The sequence below is a fragment of the Marmota flaviventris genome, chromosome 5 (genome assembly GCF_047511675.1).
Source record: "Marmota flaviventris isolate mMarFla1 chromosome 5, mMarFla1.hap1, whole genome shotgun sequence".
NCBI classification, from domain to species: domain Eukaryota; kingdom Metazoa; phylum Chordata; class Mammalia; order Rodentia; family Sciuridae; genus Marmota; species Marmota flaviventris.
Window position 1 is genome coordinate 33,283,533 of NC_092502.1, and position 21,008 is coordinate 33,304,540.

A 21,008-nucleotide genomic window follows, 5' to 3' on the forward strand; every position below is an offset into this window, starting at 1 on the left:
TTTGAGAAGTATTGTGAGATCATTTATTTGTTGACTTTTTCTTCTTTTAAGGAATGAATTCCTTGCAATGAATTTTACTCTTAGTACTGCCTTCATAGTGTCCCACAGAGTTTGATATGTTGTATCAGTGTTCTCATTTATCTTTAAAATTTTTAAATCTCTTCTTTGATGTCTTTTGCAATCCATTGTTCATTAGCATATTATTTAGTCTCCAGGTGTTGGAGTAGCTTTTATTTTTTATTTTGTCATTGACTGCTAATTTCATTCCATTATGATCTGATAGAATGCAGGGTAGTATCTCTACTCTTTTGTATTTGCTAAGAGTTGCTTTGTGGCATAATATATGGTCTATTTTAGAGAAGGATCCATGTGCTGCTGAGAAGAAAGTATATTTGCTCTTTGAAGGATGAAATTTTCTATATATGTCAGTTAAGTCTAAGTTATAGATTGTTGTATTGATTTCTGTAGTTTTTTTGTTCAGTTTTTGTTTGGAAGATCTATCCAGTGGTGAAAGAGGAGTGTTAAAGTCACCCAGAATTATTGTGTTGTGGTCTATTTAACTCTTGAACTTGACAAGAGTTTATTTGATGAACATAGATGCTCCATTGTTTGGGGCATATATATTTGTAATTGTTATGTCTTGTTGATGTATAGGTCTCTTGAGCAGTATGTAGTGCCCTTATTTATCCCTTTTGATTAACTTTGACTTGAAGTCTACTTTATTTGATATGAGAATAGAAACCCCTGCTTGTTTCCGCAGTCCTTTTTCCCAACCTTTCACTCTCAGTCTGTGGATGTCTTTTCCCATGAGATGAGTTTCTTGGAGGCAGCATATTGTTGGATCTTTTTAAAAAATCCAATCTGCTGGTCTATGTCTTTTGATTCGTGAGTTTAGGCCATTAACATTCAGGGTTATTATTGAGACATGATTTGTATTTACAGCCATTCTTGTTTATTTTTTATATTAAACTGACTTGGTTTCTCCTTTGATTGGTTTTTCCTTTAGTGTAATACCTCCCTATGCTGATTTTCATTTTTTTTTCATATCCTCCTCATGGAATATTTTGCTGAGGGTGTTCTGTAGTGCCAGCATTCAAGCTATAAAATCTTTTAACTTTTGTTTTTTTTTTCACCATCAAATCTAAAACTTAATTTTGCTGGATATAAGATTCTTTGTTGACATCCATTTCTTTCAGAGCTTCATATATGTTGTTCCATGATCTTCTAGTTTTCAGGGTCTGGGTTGAAAATCTGCAGACATCCTAATTGGTTTCCCCCAAATGTAATCTGATTCCTTCCTCTCGGGGTTTCTAAGATTCTCTCCTTATTTTGTATGCTAGGCATTTTCATTATAATGTGCCTTGGTGTGGTTCTGTTGTGATTTTGTATATTTGGTGTCCTGTAAGCCTCTTGTATTTGGTTTTCCAATTTTCTTCATGTTTAGAAAATTTTCTGATATCATTTCATTAAATAGATTGCTTATTCTTTTGGTTTGGAACTCTGTGCCTTCCTCTACCCCTACAACTCTTAAATTTGGTCTTTTTTTTTTTTTTATTGTTGGCTGTTTAAATTTGGTCTTTTTATGCTATCCCATATTTCTTGAATGTTCCACTCATGGTTTCTTACTATCTTTGCTGTGTGATCTACATTCTTTTCGAGATTTTATATATATATATATATATATATATATATATATATATATATATTTCATTTTTAATTTTTTTTAAAGAGAGAGAGTGAGAGAGAGTGAGAATTTTTCTTTTTTTAATATTTATTTATTTTTTTTTAGTTTTTGGCAGACACAACATCTTTGTTTGTATGTGGTGCTGAGGATCGAACCCGGGCTGCATGCATGCCAGGTGAGTGTGCTACTGCTGAGCCACATCCCCAGCCCTATATTTCATTTATTAAAATTTTTAATTTGTTATATATGACAGCAATATACATTACGATTCATATTGCACATATAGAGCACATTTTTTCTATTTTTATTTTATTTTTTTTTTTTTTTATTTTTTTTTTTTTTAATTTTTTATTGTTGGCTGTTCAAAACATTACATAGTTCTTGATATATCATATTTCACAATTTGATTCAAGTGGGTTATGAGCTCCCATTTTTACCCCATATACAGATTGCAGAATCACGTCAGTTACACATCCATTGATTTACATATTGCCATACTAGTGTCTGTTGTATTCTGCTGTCTTTCCTATCCTCTACTATCCCCCCTCCCCTCCCCTCCCCTCCCCTCCCCTCTTCTCTCTCTGCCCCCTTTACTGACATTCGTTTGTCCCCCTTGTATTATTTTTCCCCTTCCCCTCACTTCCTCTTGTATGTACTTTTGTATACCTCTGAGGGTCTCCTTCCATTTCCATGCATTTTCCCTTCTCTCTCCCTTTCCCTCCCACCTCTCATCCCTGTTTAATGTTAATCTTCTTCTCATGCTCTTCGACCCTACTCTGTTCTTAGCTACTCTCCTTATATCAAAGAAGACATTTGACATTTGTTTTTTAGGGATTGGCTAGCTTCACTTAGCATAATCTGCTCTAATGCCATCCATTTCCCTGTAAATTCTATGATTTTGTCATTTTTTAATGCAGAGTAATACTCCATTGTGTATAAATGCCACATTTTTTTTATCCATTCATCCATTGAAGGGCATCTAGGTTGGTTCCACAGTCTAGCTATTGTGAATTGTGCTGCTATGAACATCGATGTAGCAGTGTCCCTGTAGCATGCTCTTTTTAGGTCTTTAGGGAATAGACCGAGAAGGGGAATAGCTGGGTCAAATGGTGGCTCCATTCCCAGCTTTCCAAGAAATCTCCATACTGCTTTCCAAATTGGCTGCACCAATTTGCAGTCCCACCAGCAATGTACAAGTGTACCCTTTTCCCCACATCCTCGCCAGCACTTGTTGTTGTTTGACTTCATAATGGCTGCCAATCTAACTGGAGTGAGATGGTATCTTAGGGTGGTTTTGATTTGCATTTCTCTGACTGCTAGAGATGGTGAGCATTTTTTCATGTACTTGTTGATTGACTGTATGTCCTCCTCTGAGAAGTGTCTGTTCAGGTCCTTGGCCCATTTGTTGATTGGGTTGTTTGTTCTCTTATTGTCTAATTTTTTGAGCTCTTTGTATACTCTGGATATTAGGGCTCTATCTGAAGTGTGAGGAGTAAAGATTTGTTCCCAGGATGTAGGCTCTCTATTTACCTCTCTTATTGTATCTTTTGCTGAGAAAAAACTTTTTAGTTTGAGTAAGTCCCATTTGTTGATTCTAGTTATTAACTTTTGTGCTATGGGTGTCCTATTGAGGAATTTGGAGCCCGACCCCACCGACTGTAGATCGTAGCCAACTTTTTCTTCTATCAGACGGCGCGTCTCTGATTTGATATCAAGCTCCTTGATCCATTTTGAATTAACTTTTGTGCATGGCGAGAGAAAGGGATTCAGTTTCATTTTGTTGCATATGGATTTCCAGTTTTCCCAGCACCATTTGTTGAAGATGCTATCCTTCCTCCAATGCATGCTTTTAGACCCTTTATCAAATATAAGATAGTTGTAGTTTTGTGGATTGGTTTCTGTGTCCTCTATTCTGTACCATTGGTCCACCCGCCTGTTTTGGTACCAGTACCATGCTGTTTTTGTTACTATTGCTCTGTAATATAGTTTGAAGTCTGGTATCGCTATACCGCCTGATTCACACTTCCTGCTTAGCATTGTTTTTGCTATTCTGGGTCTTTTATTTTTCCATATGAATTTCATGATTGCTTTCTCTATTTCTACAAGAAATGCCGTTGGGATTTTGATTGGCATTGCATTAAACCTATAGAGAACTTTTGGTAATATCGCCATTTTGATGATGTTAGTTCTGCCTATCCATGAACAGGGTATATTTTTCCATCTTCTAAGATCTTCTTCTATTTCTCTCTTTAGGGTTCTGTAGTTTTCATTGTATAAGTCTTTCACCTCTTTTGTTAGGTTGATTCCCAAGTATTTTATTTTTTTTGAAGATATTGTGAATGGAGTGGTTGTCCTCATTTCCATTTCAGAGGATTTGTCGCTGATATACAGGAATGCCTTTGATTTATGCTTGTTGATTTTATATCCTGCCACTTTGCTGAATTCATTTATTAGCTCTAATAGTTTCTTTGTAGACCCTTTTGGGTCTGCTAGGTATAGAATCATGTCATCTGCAAATAGTGATAATTTAAGTTCTTCTTTTCCTATTTTGATGCCTTTAATTTCTTTCGTCTGTCTAATTGCTCTGGCCAGTGTTTCGAGAACTATGTTGAACAGAAGTGGTGAGAGAGGGCATCCCTGTCTTGTTCCAGATTTTAGAGGGAATGCCTTCAATTTTTCTCCATTCAGAATGATGCTAGCCTGAGGCTTAGCATAGATTGCTTTTACAATATTGAGGTATGTTCCTGTTATCCCTAGTTTTTCTAGAGTTTTGAACATAAAGGGATGCTGTACTTTGTCGAATGCTTTTTCCGCATCTATCGAGATGATCATATGGTTCTTATTTTTAAGTCTATTGATGTGGTGAATAACATTTATTGATTTCCTTATATTGAACCAGCCTTGCATCCCAGGGATGAATCCTACTTGATCATGGTGCACAATTTTTTTGATGTGCCTTTGTATCCGAGTGGCCAGAATTTTATTGAGGATTTTTGCATCTAGGTTCATTAGAGATATTGGTCTGTAGTTTTCTTTCTTTGAAGTGTCTTTGTCTGGTTTAGGTATCAGGGTGATGTTGGCCTCGTAGAATGAATTTGGAAGTTCTCCCTCTTTTTCTATTTCCCGAAGTAGCTTGAAAAGTATTGGTATTAGTTCCTCTTTAAAGGTTTTGTAAAACTCTGCTGTATACCCATCCGGTCCTGGGCTTTTCTTAGTTGGTAGTCTTTTGATGGTTTCTTCTATTTCCTCAATTGATATTGGTCTGTTTAGGTTGTCTATATCCTCCTGACTCAATCTGGGCAGATCATATGACTTAAGAAATTTATCTATGCCTTCACTATCTTCTAATTTATTGGAGTATAAGGATTCAAAATAATTTTTGATTATCTTCTGTATTTCTGAAGTGTCTGTTGTGATATTGCCTCTTTCATCCCGTATGTTAGTGATTTGAGTTCTCTCTCTTCTTCTCTTCGCTAGCATGGCTAAGGGTCTGTCGATTTTGTTTATTTTTTCAAAGAACCAACTTTTAGTTTTGTCAATTTTTTCAATTGTTTCTTTTGTTTCGATTTCATTGATTTCAGCTCTGATTTTAATTATTTCTTGCCTTCTACTTCTTTTGCTGTTGTTTTGCTCTTCTTTTTCTAGGATTTTGAGATGAAGTATGAGATCATTTATTTGTTGGTTTTTTCTTTTTTTAAGGAATGAACTCCAAGCAATGAATTTTCCTCTTAGAACTGCTTTCAATGTGTCCCATAGATTCCGATATGTTGTGTCTGTGTTTTCATTAATCTCTAAGAATTTTTTAATTTCCTCCTTGATGTCTTCTATAACCCATTGATCATTCAGTAACCTATTGTTCATTCTCCAAGTGATATATTCTTTTTCCTTCCTTCTTTTATCGTTGATTTTCAGTTCCATTCCATTATGATCAGATAGGATGCATGGTATTATCTCTACTCCTTTGTATTGTCTAAGAGTTTCCCTGTGACATAATATATGATCTATTTTTGAGAAGGATCCATGTGCTGCTGAGAAAAAAGTGTAACTGTTTGATGTTGGGTGGTATATTCTATATATGTCAATTAAATCTAGGTTATTAATTGTGTTATTGAGTTCTATAGTTTCCTTATTCAACTTTTGTTTGGAAGATCTGTCCAGTGGTGAGAGAGGTGTGTTGAAGTCTCCCATGATTATTGTATGGTGGTCTATTAGACTCTTGAACTTGAGAAGAGTTTGTTTGATGAACATAGCTGCACCATTGTTTGGGGCATATATATTTATGATTGTTATGTCTTGTTGGTGTATGGTTCCCTTGAGCAGTATGTAGTGTCCCTCTTTATCCCTTTTGATTAACTTTGGCTTAAAATCTATTTTATTTGATATGAGTATGGATACTCCTGCTTGTTTCCGAAGTCCATATGAGTGATATGATTTTTCCCAACCTTTCACCTTCAGCCTATGTATGTCTTTTCCTATCAAATGCGTCTCCTGTAGGCAGCATATTGTTGGGTCTTGTTTTGTGATCCATTCTACTAGCCTGTGTCTCTTAATTGGTGAGTTTAAGCCATTAACATTTAGGGTTATTATTGAGATATGGGTTGTTCTTCCAGCCATATTTGTTTATTTATGTTACTAAACATGGTTTGTTTTCCACTTTGATTATTTTCCCCCCTTTAGTGTCCTACCTCCCACTGTTGGTTTTCATTGTTATTTTCCATTTCCTCTTCCTGTAATGTTTTGCCAAGGATGTTTTGAAGAGATGGTTTTCTAGCTGCAAATTCTTTTAACTTTTGTTTATCGTGGAAGGTTTTAATTTCATCTTCCATCCTGAAGCTTAATTTCGCTGGAAACACAATTCTTGGTTGGAACCCATTTTCTTTCAGTGTTTGAAATATGTTATTCCAGGATCTTCTAGCTTTCAGAGTCTGTGTTGAAAGATCAGCTGTTATCCTGATTGGCTTACCCCTAAATGTGATCTGCTTCCTTTCTCTTGTAGCTTTTAAAATTCTCTCCTTGTTCTGTATGTTGGGCATCTTCATTATAATGTGTCTAGGTGTGGGTCTCTTATGATTTTGCACATTCGGCGTCCTGTAGGCTTCTAGGATTTGGGGTTCTGTCTCATTCTTCAAATCTGGGAAGTTTTCTCGAATTATTTCATTGAATAGATTGCTCATTCCTTTGGTTTGAAACTCTGTTCCTTCCTGTATCCCAATGACTCTTAAATTTGGTCTCTTGATGTTATCCCATATTTCTTGGATGTTCTGCTCATGGTTTCTTAACAGTCTTGCTGAGCTGTCTATGTTCTTTTCAAGTTGATATACTTTATCTTCATTGTCTGATGTTCTGTCTTCTAAGTGTTCTACTCTGCTGGTAGTATTCTCAATTGAGTTTTTAAGTTGGCTTATTGCTTCCTGCATTTCTAGGATTTCTGTTTGTTTGTTTTTTATAACCTCTATTTCCCTGTATAGTTGATCTTTTGCTTCTTGGATTTGTTTATGTAATTCATTGTTGAAGTGATCTTTCATTGTCTGATTTTGCTGTCTGATGTCTTCCTTGAGACTCCAGATCATCTGAAGCATGTATATCCTGAATTCTTTATCTGACATTCCATCAGCTGCAGCTATTACCTCTTCTAAAGTTGAGTTGACCTGCAATGCTTGTGGTCCTTTCTTTCCTTGTCTCTTCATACTGTTCGCGTTCCTTTCTTCTTGGTGAAACTGTTGTGCTATTGAATTTTCCCCCTATATATTTATATTGGTCTTGTATAGTTGCAAAGTCTCCCTCGCAGGCACGGGCGGCGGCTCTGCCCCTCCGCCAATTGGGTCAATGTGCCTACCACGCCGGCAGGCCGCTGGGCCTGCTCTGCCAGTCGGTAGCAGGTCCGCCGACCTTGCAGGCGCGGGCGGCGGCTCTGTCCCTCTGCAGGCCGCTAGGCTTGTTCTGTCGGTGGTCGCAGTTCTGCCTACTTTGCAGGCGCAGGCAGCGGCACTGCCCCTCTGCAGGCCTCTGGGGCTGTACTGCCAGTGGGTCGCAGGTCCGCCTACTTTGCAGGCGTGTGGGGGGGGGGCGGCTCTACCCTTCCTCAGGCCACTGGGCCTGTTCTGTCTCTCGGTTGCAGGTCTGACCTGTTCTGATGGTGGTCTCAGTTCCGACTACCTTGCAGGCGCGGGGGGGAGGGGGCGGCTCTGCCTCCCAGCAGGCCGCTGCTCCTCTTCTGCCGGTGGGTCGCAGGCCCGCCTACCTTGCAGGAGTGATTGGAAGCTCTGTCCCGCCGCGGGCCACTGGGCCTTTTCTGTCGGTGGTCACCCTTCCCCTACCTGGCAGGCGAGGGGGGTGGGGGGCGGCTCTGCCCCTCAGCAGGCCGCTGGGCCTGCTCTGTGTTTGGTCCCAGTTCCCTCTACTATGCCGGCGCAGGGGGAGGGGGCGGCTCAGCCTCTCAGCAGGCGGCTGCTCCTCTTCTGCCAGTGGGTCGCAGGCCCGCCTACCTTGCAGGAGTAATTGGAAGCTCTGTCCCGCCCTGGGCCACTGGGCCTTTTCTGTCGGTGGTCACCCTTCCCCTACCTGGCAGGCGAGGGGGGTGGGGGGCGGCTCTGCCCCTCAGCAGGCCGCTGGGCCTGCTCTGTCTTTGGTCCCAGTTCCCTCTACTATGCCGGCGCAGGGGGAGGGGGCGGCTCAACCTCTCAGCAGGCGACTGCTCCTCTTCTGCCGGTGGGTCGCAGGCCCGCCTACCTTGCAGGAGTGATTGGAAGCTCTGTCCCGCCCTGGGCCACTGGGCCTTTTCTGTCGGTGGTCACCCTTCCCCTACCTGGCAGGCGAGGGGGGTGGGGGGCGGCTCTGCCCCTCAGCAGGCCGCTGGGCCTGCTCTGTCTTCGGTCCCAGTTCCCTCTACTATGCTGGCGCAGGGGGAGGGGGCGGCTCAGCCTCTCAGCAGGCGACTGCTCCTCTTCTGCCGGTGGGTCGCAGGCCCGCCTACCTTGCAGGAGTGATTGGAAGCTCTGTCCCGCCCTGGGCCACTGGGCCTTTTCTGTCGGTGGTCACCCTTCCCCTACCTGGCAGGCGAGGGGGGTGGGGGGCGGCTCTGCCCCTCAGCAGGCCGCTGGGCCTGCTCTGTCTTTGTTCCCAGTTCCCTCTACTATGCTGGCGCAGGGGGAGGGGGCGGCTCAGCCTCTCAGCAGGCGGCTGCTCCTCTTCTGCCGGTGGGTCGCAGGCCCGCCTACCTTGCAGGAGTGATTGGAAGCTCTGTCCCGCCCTGGGCCACTGGGCCTTTTCTGTCGGTGGTCACCCTTCCCCTACCTGGCAGGCGAGGGGGGTGGGGGGCGGCTCTGCCCCTCAGCAGGCCGCTGGGCCTGCTCTGTCTTTGTTCCCAGTTCCCTCTACTATGCCGGCGCAGGGGGAGGGGGCGGCTCAGCCTCTCAGCAGGCGACTGCTCCTCTTCTGCCGGTGGGTCGCAGGCCCGCCTACCTTGCAGGAGTGATTGGAAGCTCTGTCCCGCCCTGGGCCACTGGGCCTTTTCTGTCGGTGGTCACCCTTCCCCTACCTGGCAGGCGAGGGGGGTGGGGGGCGGCTCTGCCCCTCAGCAGGCCGCTGGGCCTGCTCTGTCTTTGTTCCCAGTTCCCTCTACTATGCCGGCGCAGGGGGAGGGGGCGGCTCAGCCTCTCAGCAGGCGACTGCTCCTCTTCTGCCGGTGGGTCGCAGGCCCGCCTACCTTGCAGGAGTGATTGGAAGCTCTGTCCCGCGCTGGGCCACTGGGCCTTTTCTGTCGGTGGTCACCCTTCCCCTACCTGGCAGGCGAGGGGGGTGGGGGGCGGCTCTGCCCCTCAGCAGGCTGCTGGGCCTGCTCTGTCTTCGGTCCCAGTTCCCTCTACTATCGCACATTTTTTTTATATCTCTGGTTGTACACAAAGTAGAGTCACAGCATTTATGTCTTCGTACATGTACTTAGGGTTGAGATTATATATTTTTTTCTTCATTGTCAGAGGTCCTGTATTCCAAGTGATCTAGTCTGTTGGGGATGCTTTCTAGTGAGCTTTTAATTTGGTTTATTGTTTCTTTCATTTCAAGGATCTCTGTTTTTTTTTGTTTTTTCAGAACCTCTATCTCCTCATCAAAGTAATCTTTTGCTTCCTCTATTTTCTTCTGTAGCTCTTTATTGAAATGATCTTTTGCTGCCTGTATTTGTTCTCTTATATCATCCTTTAATTCGCAGAATGTTTTAATTATGTACATCCTGAACTCCTTCTCTGTCATTTTATTTGTTGTGCTAGCCATGGATTCTAATAATGTAGTATCTGGATTTGTTTGGGCACCTTTTTTTCTTGCTGTTTGTGTGTCTTTCCTTCTATTACTGAGGATCCGCAGCATTACTGTTTTTTTATGCTTTAGGCTTATAGTGCCCCTGCAGGGTTCCTTTACCTCTCCTGCCCAGCTAGTGTTCTAAGCTGGGAATTGCCGCAACTAAAGATGGTGATGACAATGTCTCAAGATGGAGGCAGCTGCTTTCAGCATTGGAGTGTCAGGTTGGGTGGCGGGCACAGGTGGTGGTGTTGGGCAATGTGTTCAAAGATGTTTTCAAAGACCCAGTGTGGGTTACGTGGGTATTGGTGGGCTGACCTGGGTCTGCCTGTGCTCCTGGGATCAACTTTTTAGCTCATAGTTTTCTGACACTTCCTGGTGGAAGAAACTGCTGAGATATAATCATTGTCATATTATTGGTATATTTAGAGATTGTTAGACCAGGACGCAAGAAAAGACCACTGACTCCATTTAAAATCAAATTAAAGCAAGCTTATTATTTCGACTGGCAGGGCTGCCTCTCCCACCCCAAACTGCAGGAACAAGACAGCAGCAGCAGCTTTCCTGCAGCCCAGCTTTATAGCCCAGAAAGTTACACAAAGGGGGTTACAGATAACAAAACTCTGACAAGCATAACACTAATGGTAGTTTACATTTTTGCTGGCCCCAACATCAGAATTTATGAAGGTCATTAGAGAGCCTCAGAGATGGTTGTTATCTGGCGAGGGAAGGCCAAGATTTGTGAGGCGTCACTAAAGTTTCAGAGAGGGCTGCTATCTCTGACCATGCCTGGTCAGAGAGCCAGGCATGGGTGAGTTCAAGGCACGGGCAGGCATTCCAAGCAGGTTCAGAATTTGCAGTAATTTATAGTAAAGCCAAAATTATCTTTTCATGGCTTTGTGGTGAGATGGCTCCCAATTTTAAGAAAAGATCAGGTTGCTGCCTCTATTGTATCAATCTTTTCCCAATACTTATGTCTTCTTGTTTTGTCCATAGGGCATCCACCTTTCAGATGACTTTACAATATTTCTACTAAACCAGAGAATTACTTTGGCCCCCTGGATAGACCTTACTCATGATCTGAAGCATTTCACTGACAGATAGCAAGGACTGGAGATCCCTGTAGGCCTATGCCCTTAATCAGCAGGAAGTAGGTATTGATTTGACTTCATCACCCCTTAATTCCTGTATGATTCAGGGTCTCCAGTCCTTGAGGGGGAAATGTATTCTTTAAATTACTTTAGGGTCTTCTTTAAATTACTTTCAAAGTAGATGAGCAAATAAAGAGTGGTAGTTAATTTGTAGAAAATAAAGAGAAACAAAGGGACTAATGAGAAAATATGTTAAAAGAAAAGGATTAAATGGGACTAACTCTTGACATCATCCATTGATGTTATGTGAAGCTAGGAAGTATGGCTCTAGGTGTCACCATTTGTCTGGGAAGGAAGATTCCTTTAGCAGCACAGGTGCACTGAAGTAACTTCTGACCAGTTACTGACGCTGGTGCTCAATTAACATGGAATTGACTTGTAGTTGAAGCCCCCTCTAAATAGGATGGCCACCATCACAGTTCTGGAGAGGACCAAAGGAGGTCAAAACATCACCATCTGAGGTGAAGGAGGAGTTGAACACCTGATTGGCAAAGAGTACAGAGGTGGCCCCCAGTTCTCCTGGTAAACACCAAACAGTAATAAATTTAGAGATAGCATGTCTCCTTTGTCATTCTCTGCTCAGAGACAGCCCACTCTTTTGAGAGTGCTCTCTGCTTAAGACTCCCTTTACTTTTACTTTATTTTCACTTATAATGAAGTTCTCTCGCATGACCTTTGGTGTCTGACTTGAAATTTTCTTTTATTGGAATACAAGAATCAAGGTTTGGAGTTTCAGCTCCCTGCTTTCCTGTGACACTCTGACCCCTCAAGCCCTCAGAATTGGACTCAACAATTGGACTCAACTCCCTTTCCTTTACGATCTGAATAGTATGGTCCTTTGTTTCAACTATAGCACTAGTTTCTGGGTTCTCCAGCTTGAATCAGATCAGGGGACTTCCTAACCTCTATCATTATGTGAATCTCATAAGAAGTCTCCTTCTTATTTATCTATGTCTGTATCTGTATATCCTATTGGTTCTGGAAAACCCTGACTAATATGGTCTGCCTTCATGCCTGTACTCTTATTTACTAATTATTCCAAAAAATGAAATGTAGGCCATGGGCCCTAACCAATTGGCTGCATTCAGCCTCTGTAGGTTTCATGCCCTTATGGTTGTATCCATGTGGTGAAGAATGATCCAAGACAGATGTGCTGTTTCTGCTACTTTAGTTAGGTTGAGCTGCAGCCTCTCTGGACAGTGTGGATCTCAGCATATACCCCAAACAAAGTAAATGAAGGCAGATGGACATAGTGTACCAGGCCCAACAGAGTGATCATGCTTTTTACTCCCTTTCCTTTACGATCTGAATAGTGTGGTCCTTTGTTTCAGTCTTGTCATCCTGGTCACCTGTACTGCAAAGCCCCCTATCCAAGCATTTGTGTGCATTCTACCTATCCTGGGGCCCAGGAGGGAATCACACAACTCTGTGAATTGGTGTCTGTACAAATTTACATTTCCAATCCCGTTTGGATCCTCAATCAACTTGTCACTGTCCCAGTCCACTATTTTCTCAGATCTATCAATGATGCCCCCTCTCCTGTATCTTAACTCAGCAGCCCAGATTGAGAGTGAAGTGTAAAATGGGTTGGTTTATCTGGGGCTTAGATTTGCAAGACAAATAAACAAGAATCAGTTTAGTAGCAAGTGTGTGAACTAATTGGAGGCATCAGGAGGTATAACTGGAATGGAAAAGAAATGATGTCAGCACAGAGCTGAAGTGTCAGGAGGAAACCAAAAGTCCCAGAAGGAGGTGGAGCTGTTGTGTCTGGTACTGGGTTCAGGGTGTGTCTCTGGTGGTGAAGGACTACAGTACAAAGGTTAAGTACTGTGAGTCTGAGATGTAGGATATCTCATCCTGCAGAGCTCAAGTCACTAAAACCGGGGGCTGGTTTTCAGAGAGTTCATTGAATGTGGTTAAGTAGCCAGGCAGATTGTAGATAAGCAGAGGGCACTGCACAAACTGGAAGAAGGCAATCTATGGATGTGAAGGTGAAGGCGTTTTGTTTTGGAGATGGCTGTGGGTTACAAGGAAAACACTGAGAACTGACTGGCTGTCAAGTTCATGGGAAGGGGGAAATGAGTAGCCTGTTTTTGAGAGACAGACCCTCAAAGAAAGGGAATGCTCAGGAGGAAGCCAGGTCTCTGGAAAGGAGAGGAGATGGAGAAAGCAACTAGGGATGTGCTTGAAAGAGGAAGAGTTGTTTGTTGGCAATTCAGGGAGCATTTCAGAGGAAGCAGGAGCCAGGAAGGTAAGGGCAGGAGGGTGGGCTGGTGGCTGTGTAGGGTGGTCAGCCCCAAAGCAGTTAGAATCAGAGCCTGTTATAGGAAGGGTGACATTTGAGGAATGTGCAGGAGGAAACTTGTCTCAAGGTTCTCAAAATTAGAGTTTAGACTTTTTCTTTGTGGGTACAGAGGCTCTGGGTAATAGTTTAAATCCTCATAATTTTTTACAATCTGTTTAACTGTCTGTTAAATATAACCTCGGTCATAAAGTAATTCACCTCAGCAGAACCAGTCTGCCTTGGGCTAAACTAGGGTAGAGGTGACTGCTGCTCAAATGAATGAGTAGAGACGTGTAAAAATGTCCAGCTCTGGGTGGGAGAAAATTACTTTGACCTGGGTCTCAGCCTCTGCAAAACTCAGCCCTAGCTGGGGGCTCTGGACTAGCTGCTAGGGCCCCAGGCAGGACTTTATCATCTCTCTAGACTGAGTCCACTGTGGGCAACTATTTTGCATTTTTCATGTTCACCTTTACTTTCCAAGGTCTGGAGGAGCCAAGGGCGTAGGTCCAGGAAGGAGTACATGCTTAGCTTGTGTCAGGCCCCTGGTTCAATCCCTGGCATTGCAAACAAAAACAACAAAAAGGAATTATTTGATCTCAAGGTGTAGCTCAGTGGTACAGCTCTTGCCTAGCACCTGTGAGGCCCTGAGTTGATTTCCAGTCCCCCACCCCCTCTGTCTTTCAATATTTCTCTCTCTTATACACACACATACACACACAAATATCAAGACCTGGCATTTAGTAGACACTCAATAAAAGTTATCTTTATGCTTTAAAAAAGTAACATTATGTTCATTCTAAAATATTTGTGAAACATTTGTAAAGTAAGGAGAACAACAAAAAAGAAAGAAAACTAATATGGAAGTAATCTACAATCTCATTATTCAAACATGCCTTGAAATACTTTTTTTAGTCTTTTTGTTTGTTTTTTTATGCATTGCTGGGGATTTCAGGCATGTCTTTTAAACACAAATCATTCATTCATTATTTAGTTAATATTCATTCTGATTTTAATATGTGGATTATATCACAAACATCTTATCATGTTATTAGAAATGTTTTTTTTATTCAGAGCTAGGGATTGAACCCAGGTCCTCATGCATGCTAGGCAAATGCTGTAATACTGAGCTGCAACTCCAGCCCTAAAAATAATTCTTAAACACCATTTTTAAAGACGGTGTAATATTATTTTATTAAGATGTAGTATCATTTATTTACTATTTCCATATTGGGTTTTTCTACCCCTTTTTATTTTGAGACAGGGTTTCCCTAAATTGATCAGGCTGGCCTCAAACTTGCAATTTTCCTGTATCAGCCTCCTGAGTTGCTAGGATTACAAGTGTGTGCTGCCATGACTGGCCTATACTAAGTTTTCCTAAATTGTAAATAATGCCATAATAAACATGTATATACATGAATACTTACTATATCTCTCATTATTTTCTAGTTGTGGATTTAGTATTTCAAAAATGAACAAACAAAACCACAAACCAAGCATTTTAAGACTCTGAATACACTTTGCCAGTTTTGGGGAAAAACATGAACCAATTTATATATTATACCAGAAGAGTCTGAGAGTGCATGTCATTAAATCTCATCAATACTGAATAACATGGTTTTTTAATGTTGCTAATGTGCTAGTTGGAAAATGACATCACATTGTTGCTTCAATTAGTATTTATTTGGTTCCTTAGGAAGCAGAACACTTTTTTGTATGTTTATTAGGCAATATTTCCTTTTTTTGAAAATTGGTAATTATCTTTTCCCATTCAACTATAAAAATGATGATAATATATTATTCATTTACTCAGCAAGTATTTGTTGAGCATTTGTTGAGAAAAACCCAATATAGTGTGTTGCAGGCACCCCCAGCCTGCCAAGTTGCATTAAAAATACTGAGGATTTCCAGGTGCAGTGGCGCACGCCTGTAATCCCAGTGGCCCTCGAGGCTGAAGCAGGAGGATTGTGAGTTCAAAGCCAGACTGGGAGGAATATTCCCAGGAAGAGGAGACTTGGGAAGCATGTCTACTGTGTTCAAAGGACAGCAAGGCAGGATAACCTGAATGAAGAAAGCAATGGAGAGGATAATAGGAGATGGAGTCAGACAGCGAAACCAGGAAGGTCCAGATACAGTAGGGCCCTGTTAGCTGGGGAACCATAAGTAATTCATCCTCCTCAATGGGAAACTTTTAAAATGAAAGATGGTAGTGATGGCTATTAATAATTAATAATTAGGTCAGAGCTGGGTGCGGTGACATATGCCTGTAATCCCAGCAGCTTGAGAGGTTGAGGCAGGAGGATTATAAATTCAAAGCCGGCCTCCGCAACTTAGTAAGGCCCTAAGGAACTTAGTGAGACACTGACTCAAAATAAAGAATAAAAATGGGCTAGGGATGTGGCTCAGTAGTTAAGTGCTCCTGGGTTCAAACGCTGGTATCAAAAAATATATAATGATAATTATACTAGGCCAAGAGATAAAAACTGTGACTATCCTAGACAGACTAGAATATATCATCCTACCTGTTGACCATTGTAAGGACTTTTAAAAGATTTGATGGACATAGGAAGCTGTTGGAAGGTTTCAAGCAGAAAAAAAAATGAGAAGCTCTGATTAGGATGGCTTTGACTGCTATGCTGAGAAAAGATTAAAGGGAAGAGTGGCAGAATTAGGGAGAAGGGGCATGTTAGGAAGCCAACAGAATACAGGAAAGAACTTGGATTCTAGATATGTTGAAATTATGACCAAAAAAATCTTTATTGACTGACTGGATATATGAGAGAGCAAATAGAAAAGTGGAGTTGCCATTATTGGGATGGAGAAGAGTTTAGGTAGAGCAGATTTGGGGGGATTAGGAGCACAAGTTAGATTGAGACATTTTCAATTTGAGATACCTATTATATGTCCAAGTGAGGATATGGAATGGGCAGTTAGTATGTAGATCCTGGGGTTCTATTATCTTCCCATATTTGGTGATTGTTGATGTAGACATGATATTTAAAACCATAAGCCTGGACCTTTAAAACAGGGAGAAAACTAAACACTATGTGCTGGGCACTGTGATGGTAGCAAAGGTGAGATGAGGAAGATGCAGCAAAGGAGATGGCGAAGGGACAGTTAATGAGGTGCACGGAAACCCAAGCCATTGTGGTGTCCTAGAGAGTGGTTCAAGGAGAAAAGGGGGCATAGTTTGTCAATGTGCCTGGAGAAGTCAGGTAGAAGAAGGCTGAATTGGCCATCGAATGTAGAAGCCTGCAAATCATTGGGAGGAACTTGATAAAATTTTTGCTGAATAGTGGGAGCTACAGCTTATTTGTACTGGATTCCAGAGAAAATTCCAGAAAAAAAGAGTCTTCTCTTGCTCTTACAAATTATAGAGAAGTTTAGAAGTAGCAAGAAAGCAGCAATCTTTTGAGGAGTTTTGCTGTAAAGGGAAAGGGAGAAATTGGGCAGGGGCTAAAGGCTAAGTGGGGTCAAGATGGAGCTTTATAACATTGTAGTCACAACCTGACTGTGTGTTGGATGGGAAGATCCACTGGAAAGGGAAAGACATGGGATTGGGAGAGGACCAGAACAGTTGCTAGAGCAAAATCCTTGGGAATGAGGAAGGAAGTTGGGAGGCTGGGACAAAAAGTACATAAGGGGCTGGGGGCGGGTGGTGGGGAAGGCCTGTGCTAGGAGCAGAGACTGCTGGTCTCAAGTAGCAGAGAAAAGAGGGAGCAAGTGGGACAGATGTCCTTAGGCTGGTGGATGATGGTGGTATGAGTTGCTTCTATTTTCTAATGATATAAAAAGCAAAGGCAGAACTGCCCTCAGTGAGTGTGGGTGAGGAGATGTTGGGGTTCTGAAGAGAAGGAAGATGGTCCAGAATGCAAAACAGACCAGGACAATAGGGCCTCTTGAAGTTACTGATGATTAAAACCAAACAGTCACCAGGTTTGCATAATTTTCTCTGCAGCTGCCTTTAGCTGCACAGGTGCACAGGAGAGGGATAAGATTTAAGCAGCATTATAGCTTGCTCCAAAGATGAGGTGGATCAAGAAAGGATCAAGGACATTGATTGTAATGATTAAGCATGGAATTTAAGCTTGCCAAGAAAGGAAGTGAAGACCTGAGTGAGATGAGAGGGGCGGGGGAAATGTTGAAATTTACACCAAGTATGATCTTAAATACATGCATTATCTCCTATAATCATCTTAAAGATGAAGAACTTGAAGTTTAGGAAGAAAATAACTTGCTCAAGCTCACACAGCTGGTGAGGGACAGATCCAGGGTCAGGTCCAGGAAAAATTCTCTTCACAGTGTGTGTACTGAGCCCTCTTACTATTTGTTTAACTGGAACATTTGTGAGCACTTAAAAAAATTGAAGATAATTTTGCTGATTATCTTTTTGTTCATATTTTCCAATTTGTTACTTTGGAAAGATTTTTTGATGTACAGAATTCTTTAAAGGTTTATAGTAAAATCTACTGATTTTATTTTATTTTTCCACAAAGGACAAAATGAACTATAAAAAGTAGTTTTAAAAATCAACAGGTTAAACTGGGCATGTAATCCCAGTGATTCAGGAGGCTGAGGCAGGAGGATCACAAGCTTAAGGCCAGCCTCAGCAACTTAGTAAGACCTGTCTCAAAAAAAAGGGAGAGGAGCTGAGGATGTGGCTCAGTGGCTAAGCATCCCTGGGTTCAATCCCCAGTACCAAAAAAAAAAAAAAAAAAAAAAAAAATCAGAAGTTTATGTGAATTTAATTAAATACCCATTTGGCTCATTCATTGATGTAGTAGTTCTTTTAATTAGCAGAGATACAATCATTTATGTATGCATTACATTTTAGAATCAGATTTTAAAGAGTTCTCTTGCTATTACAAATTATAGAGTACTCACACAAATAGCAGTGAAAGTTAAATATACATCCTTACTTATTTTATTTAGAAAAAATACTTTAAGAACCTTCAATATTTAGGGATATAAACATCCAATTGTCTATGTAATCAAACATAATATTTTCACTGAGCTGGAGTTACAAGATATGTTCATTAAAATAAATATTTATCCAATGCCTACTATATGCAAGAAAGCACTATGCTAAATAGTACTGGAAAGGCTGAAAAGATAGGCAAGATAGGTGCCAGGTTTCTAGAGCTGTGGCCATCTAGAGGGCCAATTGAGTGAGAGTGACAAGCGCAGAAAGAGCGCAGAGGAGTGGACAGTCGCTGTCCCTGGATGGAAGTTCAAGGACAGCTTCTTGGGAGGCCGAATGATCTGCTCCCGGCAGGACAGGCAGCATTGTGGCCTGTGGGTGATCTAGACAGGTGATCTAAACAGGCTGCAGTGGGGGAGACACAAAGGCCAAATAGCTGAAGCTGTGCACCTACATTCCCAATGACCAAGCCTAAGCTATTCTAAGATATTCTATGGGGTTTAAAATGCACAACTGTTATCTCAGTGGTTCAGGTGTTGGGGCAGGAGAATTGCAAATTTGATGCCAGCCTCAGCAATTTAGGGAAAACCTATCTCAAAATAAAAAGGCTGGGGATTGTAGCTCAGTGGTAGAGCACCCCTGGGTTCAATCCCCAGCACTACAAAATCAAACAAACAAAAAACCCCCGAAAGAACAGAACAATAGCAAAAGCAATTAAAAAGTAGATCAGTGTGTCAGGGCTTCAGATATAACTGTGTGTTATAAACAGGGCAAAAGACAACTTTTGTAACTGATCAGAGGAGTTCAAGATAAGCATATTGAAATTATGACAGTTTATTGAAATGTTATATGAAAGGGTCCTTTGAAAAATATTTAGATAATGAAAATTTGCATTTGAGTATTGCCCTTTCAGAGGCGGTGCCAATAAATATATATCTAAAACTGGAGGTTCCCCTGTCTATGATCAAACTATAGTTCTCATTATGCTCAAAGGTTGCCCCTAGTCACAGGGCTGATCTCCAGAAGCTACTTTCAAGGAAAGAATGTGGCCCCAAGTCTGCAGGAGTAACTTCATGCTGTTATGTCCGAATGCCTGGTGCGTGGCAGGAACTGGAGCTGATGTGTGTTTTCTGAGTAATATCTCACCCTATTAGTGAGTTCTGTCTTTAGGGCTGCTCATTCATGGTGCTGAGGTTCCACTACTGCTGACCATATGCACACCTGGTTCGAGAGGGATTCATTTGGATACGGTGCTTAGCAGGGGATGTATTCATGAAAAGAACAGTTATATTTTGACAATCTTTTTTCTCCTTTGGTGCTCCCCTCTCCTGGCTCTGGGGCATGCTAGCCATCTCTGCCCATCTAACTGGTTTGTGCAGTTTGTTTTTTGTTCTTGTTTCCCATTTTTGAGTACCTAAAACTGGATGGGGAACAGACAGATCTGAGGAGTGGGAACATAAGGTTAAGGGAATAATTCTATGAACTAGGCCCACTGTGCCTGACCCTCACATTCTTTCTTTTTCTTTTTCTTTCTTTCTTTTTTTTTTTTTAAGTAATTTGCCTGTAGCCATGACTGGGCTGAAGTCAACAGGGTATGTCATATTCCTCAGCAAACAACCTATTTATTATCTGCAAGAGAAATGCAGGCCTGAAATGCTGATTAAAAAGAACACAAGTTGCCATGACATCGGGTGGGTGGGTGGGGGGAGACTTTTGTAAGCCTTGCACAGATCAGACCTCAGAACTCAAGAGAGATAAGAATAATTTTCCCTAATCGTAAAATCTGTTAAGAACAGGTTCCCATTAGAACAGGTCAGCATGAGCCAAAGTGACCAATCATGCACAATGGAATCTTGAAAGTCTAATGTCATCCTGCTGTCACTCAAAAGTCAAGAGGTGAACCTGAGTAGGATTCTCTGGAAACTTCCCTGGGACTCCCGATAAAGGTGGAAGGCAGGAGGGACAAGTCATCCTTCTCCTCTCTGAGGGAACCCACTTTCTTCCTTGAGATTGTCCCCATTTTTATTTTCCTATTCCTTCTAATAAAACTCATACCTGCTACTCTGAGTGCCATGTCTAAAATCTTTTGGCATGATTGAAAGAATCAGGGTGGAGAACAGGTCTCCATGGCTGGCTGCCTCAGTTTCAGGGTAGGCCTCTGCCCAGTAACCAAACCACTGGAATTTCCTGAGTGATGGATCTTTTGTTATTCATAATAACAAATAAGCACCTTTGGTAACTTCCAGGTTTATAATAATGAGGTTACTGATGTGGGGTTCCTAGATAAGGTAACTGAGGTTGGAGCCAGTCACCAGAAAGACCAGGTGACAGAGGATTTGAGGTTTGGAATTTTCAGCCTACTCGGTGACGTCTGATGTGGGCGCACTGGAGATCAAGAGCTGCGAAAACTCTTGAATAACAAGATTTGATAAGTGTCTATGTGCTAGGAGGGCCCTTGAATCTCTTCATCTGTATACTGTTTGATAAACTGGCAACGTTAATAAGCATTTCCCTGAATTCTGAGAGCTGGCGAAGCAGATTCATTGAATCCTGGAGGAGGTCCTGGGCACCCTTGTTTGTATCCAGTTGGTCACAAGTAGAGTGGCCTGGACTTGCAATCCACAGCCGCAGAGGGGCAGTTGTTTGGGACTGAACCTTCATCCTGAGGGATCTGACACT